This window comes from Pinus tabuliformis, chromosome 9 (assembly GCF_031772625.1).
Source record: "Pinus tabuliformis cultivar Carrire ecotype Pingquan chromosome 9, CPIR1, whole genome shotgun sequence".
In the NCBI taxonomy this organism is placed as follows: Eukaryota; Viridiplantae; Streptophyta; class Pinopsida; order Pinales; family Pinaceae; genus Pinus; species Pinus tabuliformis.
Window position 1 is genome coordinate 364,586,095 of NC_142307.1, and position 9,495 is coordinate 364,595,589.

The following is a 9,495-nucleotide window of genomic DNA, read 5'->3' on the forward strand; positions in this document are numbered from 1 at the left end:
ACCCTGATTTGATAAATGGAGTTGAGGAGCCCTTGGGAGTTGAAACACTCTTGGTGCAATCCCAGAGCTCACCAATATTCATAATAAAAAGGTACAAGAACATTCCAACTGCGTCTATTGGTGGAACTGCACTTTGGAAAAACACTATCCTCCCTAACATGAACTGATCCACCAGCTCCCCCCAAGCTGAGATTTCTTGCTTATGGAATCAAAAACCTCATTGATTCCTGAATGCTATCTTTTGTAATTTTCCTTCCTAGTAGATTATCTTCGCAGTGTCCTACCTTTTTGGGCCTACCAACCCAACTGTCTAGGCTTTCTTTCTTTTCTTTTTCAAAAAAGGTGTTTTTCCTTTTTATTTAAACCCAACCTTTCTCTCCCACGTCAGTTTATTCCAGCCATACTTATTATTTTTCTACAACTAAGTGATTCAATATTCTTTCACTCCCATCCTATTAAATCTTATTTATCGCCTCCTAGAGTTTTTTAGGAGTCATTTAAGGGAAGGTTTATTTCTATCTCATCCACCAATAATAATTTCCAAATCTTGGCAAAAATATCTTAACTCTAGTGTTTCTTTCCCAAGTAATTTCTAAAATTTTATTTATTGATAAAAATCTATTTATTACATAAGAATAACATTATTGTTCACATTCATCTCAAATCCAACATGGATTTCTAGCCATCAAGTCTAAAAATAGCCCATTCTGAGGATAGAAAGACATTAACATAAGGAACAGAGGGGTATTACAAAGATAAAATATACCAGTTCAGCAGTTGGCTAGAGCATGATGGGAGAAAGAAGTTTTCCACAGGGATTTTGGGCTATTCACATAACAATGGTAATTTTCAACAAGGCCCACTTCAGACCAGATAATGACAGAACCTCATAGGATCTATGGTATAGAAAACCCACTATAGTCAACCATTTGAAATTATTTGGAGGCAAGCGTTATACCAAAAAGAAGGATTTAAAAATTGGTAATTTTAATGCAATAGCTGATGAAGGTATTTTTCTTGGGTACTCATAGAATAACGAAGGCTATAGATACTACAACAATAATACAAAGAGAATAGTTGATTTTATTGTTGCTAAAGTGGATGAGAACATTGAATGTGAAGACTATCAACTAGTAAATATTAGCTCCAATAGTCCACTCAATAATGATAAGAAGGATTATGAGCCATTTTCAAATGAAAATATTGAAGAACCCCTCCATCCACAATCTAAAGATCCTTTAAAGTATGTGTAGAAGAACCACCCAACTGTCCAAATAGTTGGGGATTTAAATTCAAGTGTTCAAACAATATGAAGACTATTAATTCCCATTATACAAGCACATGTAGCTCTCTTATTCGTGATGGAACCAAAGCATTTTTCTTGGGCTAGTCAAGGTGACAATAGGTTGAAGGTATGAAGAGGTTGAAAAAACAAACTTGAGAGCTTGTTCCAAGACAAGAAGATAGGAATGTTATTGTCACAAAGTGGGTCCTTCAGAATAAATTGAATGAATATTGTGAAGTGGTATGAAATAAAGCAAGGTTAGTTTGCAATGATTGTGCACAAATTGAAAGCTTAGAATTTGATGAGACCTTTGCTCCCATTGCTCGATTAGAAGAAATTCACATGTTTTTGGCTTTTGGTGGATTTAAAAAAATTAAGATATATCACATGGATGCCAAAATCTCCGTTTTTAAATGGAAAGATGCAAGAAGTCTATAGTGAGCAGCCTAACGACTTTCATACATGAGATCAACCTGATTATGTTTGCAAGCTGAAAAAGACCTTGTATGGTCTCAAACAAGCCCCAAGGGCTTGGTCTTCCATGCTGGATAGTTATTTGCTCAAGTGTGGTTTTAAAAGAGGTTCATCTAATATTAATTTTTATGTGAAATCTAATGATGGAAAATTGTTAGTGGTGACTTTCTATATTCATAACATTATTTTTGCAAGTAATTCATATTAACTTACATGCAAACATACATGCCAATTTTCACCTAAAATAAAGCATAAAGCAAAGTTGGGGATGTCCATGTTTAAAGATTTTTTTTATTTCCTTAATTTACAGATTGCACAATCTTCAAAAAAATTAAATTAGATCAGAAATAAAATATCTCAAGAAAACACAACAAATTGAGTGAAAATATGTTGGAACTTCTAATGCTAAATTTTTTTTATGAAGTTTTATAAGGTTTGATAGATAAGAAAAAAATCATCATCTCAATAAATATGGACCAACCACACTTAACCCCAAACCTATAAATATCGGTATGATTATAAAATATTCAAATTACAGTTTAATTCCTGAACACTATAAATATATTAATTTCATTTTCACGTTCTAAACTCTCTAGCATAAATACCTACGATATAATAATAATAATATAAGATGCTTTCTATTAACCCACGACCTAGAAATTTTATTAGCCACTATCGATATTTTAGTGAATAGGGTTTACAAATCTCTAAAAGTATTCCACCACCAAAAATCAACCGTGAAACCATTAAATATCTGGTGAGTGAACACTTTGAAGGGTGAGTCCTCCTTCGTTTTCCTTCAAGAAAAATAGTCCACCAAAACCAAATATAGTACCTCTAAAATGTTTTGCCACCATGAAGTTGCCCAAAACAGTCCACCAAAACCAAATATAGTACCTCTAAAATGTTTTGCCACCATGAAGTTGCCCAAAACGTGTTGACAAACGAAAAACCATCGAAATATGTTTCATCCTAATTTGGTGTTGACAAACAAAAAACCATCGAAATATGTTTCATCCTAATTTGAAAGCGTGGATTAGCGTCGCATCGAATTTTCTGCTTTTTGGTCGCATGGTTTCCTTACACGGACATTGAAGTGACGAAATATATATGAAGCTTAGTTGCCGCTCACCTCAATTCCTCCGTGAGGTTCCTGAAAACATTTGCAGTGTATGAAAATATTGTTTCTGAAAGTTAAGAGGCCTCAAACCCCACCTCGGATAAAAGATAGCTCTAATGTGTTGATTATCTTTCAATAACCATCAGGTCTCATGGCCTCGAGTTTGTTGCAAGAAGCTGCAATAGCTTAGACAAGCCTTTAGCACGGGCATCAAGACATGCAAAGGGCTTCAGAGATGCTCCGAATTGGGTGGCTTAGCACAAAATAAAACACAAATTGAGAAGTAACCTAAACAAGTGTTCTGAGCCGAATGGAAGAACTCGTTCAAAGAATAAAATTATCCAACACAAACAAGCCGGCAAAACAAAAGAAGTGGACTATAGTAAACCTGAAACGGAACAGAGATGATCATAACCGAATTTATAACCCAAATTAGGTCTAACTTGCCCTGAACAGAATAAAAGACTATATACAAGTCTGAGCATAATTTGTACACAAGAAACCCTAACTAATATAATTCGTACACAAAGCTATGGATGAGATTATCTATTAAGTGAACCTGTCAAAAAGACCAGCAGGGGATACTTTTATCATTATAGCGATCAGGGATGCTGTGCCGAGGCCTAGATGTCATTAGCCAGTTGACCATCGCCGAGCAGATTTGGGGGAATGTTGAAAACGGGCATTCTTGACGGAACAGGTATATGTTGCTGCTGCTGTAGTGCCGCCAGAGTGAATGATTGGGAAAGTCCTCCGGGAGGGTGGAGCTGCATAGGGGTCTGCTCCTCGTCGTCCTCTAGGGGCAATCGATCGTAAGGGGTTACACGGTATGTGGCAGCCATAACCACGATAGGGCCGGAGGCCAACAGGGCGCCCACCACGCTCCCTCCCACAACTCGTCCCTGTCCGCCCGCCACATAAATTGTGAGGCCTGTAGCCCCAGAAAGCTCCGCCGTGGGCAGAAATGCCCCAGAAAGGGATAAGATCTCGAACCGTCCGTGCAAGGTCACGATTGCGCTAGCCGTGGCCGGTTGCCGCAGGGTAACGTTGTTCACTGTCCCGCTTCCGCTGAGAATGGAGAGTCCCCAGTGCCGCCTGCGTGCGAACATCGCCAAGCTCTCCGCTACGTCGCAACCGTCACCGATCTCCAGCACGTCAGCTCTGAGAGCGTTGCCGCTCTCCTGGTGGACAATTGTCGGGAGCTTGGGCTTGTTCTTGGACCCCGGCGGCCTGCCGCGAGACCTCCTGCTTGTCTCTGCCTCCAGCACATCGCGCTGGTCAGACTTGCCCTCATAATCGCTGTTGTGACCATTGTTAATCTCTCGCTTTCGTTTCTTCAATTGGCTGCTGCCGCCGATCTCCTCTTCGGAAATAAGAAAGTCCCTCGTTTCAAGCCCATCAACATGGCCACTTCCGGGCACTGGACACGAAATAAGCCCAGGCCCTTGCCCTGAATAGGCGCCTGGTTCGATTCCCCCCATCGCCCCATTTCCCGCCCACCACTGGGTTGCCAGGGCTGCGTCCCTGAATTCGCTACACCAAATTCTCTGAATCCTTACACGATCTTGACATCCAATTTTAAACTTTTGGCTGACTCCAACCAAGCCTTGCTAGTTCTGTATGCTAATGCGATCAAACAGCCCCGTTCAATCGAGTAGGGTTTCGATTCTTGCAAAGCATAAAGCTGGTCTGGAATGCCTTCCCCGTCGCCTCTGATCTTCCTGAGAAGCAGAAAAGAAGGGAAACAAAACTGAACCTAAAGGATAAAACCACCGTGTCTGCTGCGCTGTGCGTGCACGAGAAAACCACATTGTATAGCAGTTTTTGAGAGACGGTGTTTATTTGTGACGGTAGGTTTCGAAAGCGTGTTAGGGTTAGGGTTTTCGAGTGGGGCAATGTGCATGTGGGGTCATCGCCCTTGTACTTATTTCCGACAATCCTGACTCCTCTTTCACTCGAAAGGTTTTTCTGTAATTTCTATCGTGCCACGGACACCCTTCAAACTTCCTCTCAAATCACTGGTACCATCCATCTTAGACCATTGCAGACTGCCTCGAACATAGGGCATCTATCGTAGCCGGGGCAACCAAGTGGTCTAATGTTTTTGTTCATTAGCTACGTCACCTAACGGTGGCCTCCAATGGCATCCGGTTTTGACGCCGGTGGTGTCAAATTTATTTGAATGAAAGTGGAGAGGCTTTTCTCCTCGGAGGGCGGTTTTTTTTACTTTTTGAGACAAGTTAAAGGTAGGAATTTAATCGAATGAGGAATATAAATAATTTTTTAATTATTAAAATTAAATTTAATTGATAATCTAAATTTAAAATATTAACATAATTACTCAGTTACTAAAAAAATATTAAGAACACATAAATTTAAGAATTCATTAAAAAAAAAGTAGCGTTCATACTAAATTTTTTTAGTATTTAAATTATATCAACATAGAATAAGCTTTTCTTTATGAACACAAAATTTAAGAAAATGTTGATAAGAAATTTCTTTCCTTTTAGTATTTAGTATATCTATAGATAGATGAATAGATAATAATTCTTAATAATATTATTTAAATTTATATAAAGTATAGATTTCTATATATATAAATATTTTATTTTTTATTTTATTGATGAGGATGATGATGATTAACGTCCACTAAGGTGAATGTGGTCTATCGACCTCAATAAAATATAGTCTAATTGTCATTCTTCAAACTCTTGTTTATGTGATACAAGAGAAACCTGCTATAGTTGGGTTGGCTTGATAAGTCAAGAAGATTGGAGATGTGGATGATGATAGGGAATTGAGAGCGGATGTGGGCAAGAGTGATACAAGAGAAGCCTGCTATAGTTGGGCTGGCATAATAAGTCATGAAGATTGGAGGTGTGGTTGATGATAGGGAATTGAGAGCAGATGTGGGCAAGAGTCAGATAGTCTAAAAGGAAGTGCTTTTCATCTTCCACCTTAGTATCACAAATCTGACAAATTCTATCATCCCACGGAGTCTTGGTAGTAGACCACCGCCTGGTCTCACTTTGAAGCTCATGCAAGTTAGTTCTAATCCTAGCTATGTTGATTTTATTCTTAGTGCTAGTCAACATAAAGAGATAAGGAAGTGCTTTTCATCTTCCACCTTAGTATCACAAATCTAACAAATTCTATCATCCCACAGATCGTAGTAGACCACCGCCCGGTCTTACTCCGAAGCTCGTGAGAGTTACTTCTAATCCTAGCTATGTTCATTTTATTCTTAGTGCTAGTCAACATAGAGAGATAATCGAGGGTGGGGTACCTATAGTGTGTTTGATAGTGTCCTTACTTCCCATGATGATCTCCTCCTTAATCTGCAAAGGTTGAGCCAAAACCGAGCATCTTGATGCCACCCACCCTTGAGGCCCAGAGGGGGTTTTGACGAAAATTAAACAATTTTTTAGAGTTTCTTGAATTAAAACATTAATAATACATATAGTTGGACATTTTTCTTCAATATAATTTCTATTTTTTTTCTCTTTTATTTTTTAATAATATATACATAGCATTGATTGATTGGTTATATATATATAGTAATTATTAAATATTAATATGTTTGTTAATGAAATTTAAATAAAATATTCTCAAATATAATAATTACCAATATAAATCTTTATTATAATTTATTTTCCTGAAATAAAAAGTTACAAAATTAAAACCAAAATTCAATATCACATATCAAATCGAATAAATTTATTATTTTAATTACCTATTTTAAATAAAATTAACTTTCTGCTATTATTATTGAGAGTCCTCCACCCCACTACAACGTCAGATTATCATTGGAGCGCCTCTCATAGCATCCAATTTAACAAACTAACCAAAACTTGTAAATAGAAATACACTCTTCACATTCTTTTATGAGGATGAATAATAAAATAATTTATAATTTTTGAAAATATTAGATGTGTATTTAAATAAATGTCTGCAAAAATATATATTTTAAAATTATTTTAAAATAATGTTTATGATGACTTGCATAAATGGTCATTTGGTAGTCAAATTTCTTTTACATAGTGTACAATTTGTCTCTATATAATTATATATACTATTAATCAACACATTTTTTTTCAATATAATAAATATTAATATAAATTATTATTATAATTTATATGATTAAATAGAAATTTAAAATTTAAAATTAAATTATAAGATAACAAATTGAAGCATATAAAGTTTTTATTTTTATTATATTTTACTTTTTATTAATTTAACCATTATTATGTTTTTCTACTATTATTATAATATTAATAAATTTGTAATTAACTGCCATCTAAATCTTTACAAATAAATACCGTTACACATTGTCTTCTCTTTCTGACAAATTCCAACATTTCTAAATATTTTTATTCTAATATCTACCAATTTCATTATATAATGTATCCATTCAATTATTAATATAAATCTGTCCTCACAAAAAATTTGTTAATTATTTTTTTAATCATTTAATTGCATATTCATTATATAATGTATCCATTCAATTACTAATATAAATCTGTCCTCACAAAAAATTTGTTAATTATTTTTTTAATCATTTAATTGCATATTATATATTAGTTCTTTAATATTAAATAATAGCAAAAATTATATTAAAAGAATCTAATTCTTTTCTGCATTTGATACTTTCAAAATCAAAATAGGTTTACTTTTATTTATTTATATATATATATTACTAAAATTGAAAAGGACTTATGACCTAATCAATTATGAATATAGTTAATTCCTTTTCCTGGGGTTAATTGTTAAATAATAAAAAGACAGTTTTATAAATATGAACAAGGATTCGTTATTTTTAATTTTTATATATACAACGAACTCATAATTAAAAATATACTTTGATTGTTATTATTATAGGATGGTAAAATCATTTTGATGTGCAAAAAATAAAATAATTTTATATTAAAAGAATATTATATATAAAAACGTATAATTTTTATAATTTTTAAAAATATTTTAATTTAAGATTAGACTAGTTATTTTAATATTTATATTAATAATTATATATATAGATATATATAAAACTAAAGAATAGATTAATATGGATTATAATAAAATATTTCTATATTAAAAAATAAATAATTAAAATAAAAATTATATTTTTTTTAATAACAAAAGGGAATTATTTTATTTATTTAATTTTCAATAAAAATAATGTTGAAGATGTAATTTGTATATAAAATATGATAATGTTTATATAAAATAAAATATTTCAGTATGAATTATGTATATATATTGGTTTGAAAAAGTATATACATAATATTATATATGTTTAGAAAAAGTTATATACATGTTACAAAAAGCAATTGATAAAAGTGACGATTATATATTCAGACTCTTTTCTATATATATATCATTTGTTTACCTTTGTAGTACACATAATCAAAGTGCTTGAGGGGATTTCCACTATGCTCAATTTATTTATACTTTAAAAAGATATTTTAATATTGAAAAATTACACATGGTGGGTGTGTTAGTGCATATATATATATATATATATATATATATATATATATATATATATATTATAATATTACCTGAAACCTACAAGGCAATGAGTGATATCTAATTTTGTAATATCTCTATAACTATTTACTCTTTGCATTCATTATAAATATTAATAATTTAATATAGTTTAATCGTGTTTAACAGTTCATCTGGATTTAGTTAGGGTGGAAATATTTGAACTACCTTGAAAACCATACCATGCAAAATCTTGAGTGAGAAAAGGAAAGGGAAAGAATAAAGGTTTTGGAAGGACATAAAGAAAAATATTTTGTGTATAGTTGGGGAGCTGCAGAGAAATGTGCATGGTAATTAATGTCTATTTACATTTTTCTTGGTTGATTTCCTTCTTGCTAGTGGGGAGACTTTAACGGCAACAACTATCGTGAGAAATGAGATCAACAGTAGATAATATGGGAGGGCCTTACAACACCAATTCTCTTGGTAAATAATGAGTGTAATAATAATGTTGAATCTTGTTGTAACACCCCTCCCTTGTGTACTACATTTTTGTAAACCTAAGCTAAGTTAAAGCTAGGTGTGATATCTGTTAGTGTTAGTCTTTGCAGCCTTCCACCAATGATCAAATATGCTCTTATAAAGTGGTCTTGGGGTGTCAATGCCAAATTTTTGTCATTTTAGTGAGTCTTCAAGTAAAATTTGGTCACTAGGTATTAGGTCTAGGATTATTTTCACTCCTTCCAAAGTTTTCCATGTATTGGTCCATTTCACCATTCAGCTGAGTGTACCATCATTGAAAGAGTTTTCATCATTATTTCAAGTTCCAATGGGTCATTTTACAACTTTTTTGTGCTTCAGTTGTGCTTAGGTAAGCCTCATTTTCCTCTCCTAGGGTTCTGAAGGTAATTTTTCTTAGATGGTCAAATCATCAACAAAACTTGTATCTTAATGCTCATAAACCTTCCCCTATCCTTAATATACCTTGTTAAACACTTCCCATCACTAATATCCCTCAAATTCATCATTTTCCCACAAACCCTAGCCTATTGCTACAATTTGGACTGTGTTTTGCCCATTTGGACTATTGCTACAATTTGACACTTTTCTAGGTTAGGCATGTGTTTTGCCC

General features: G+C 33.5%; 1 pseudogene; it reads right to left on the reverse strand.

Annotated features, from left to right (window-relative positions):
- Positions 1-3,284: 3,284 nt before the first annotated feature.
- LOC149148721 (AT-hook motif nuclear-localized protein 16 pseudogene) lies at positions 3,285-4,723 on the reverse strand (annotated as a pseudogene).
- Positions 4,724-9,495: the final 4,772 nt, after the last annotated feature.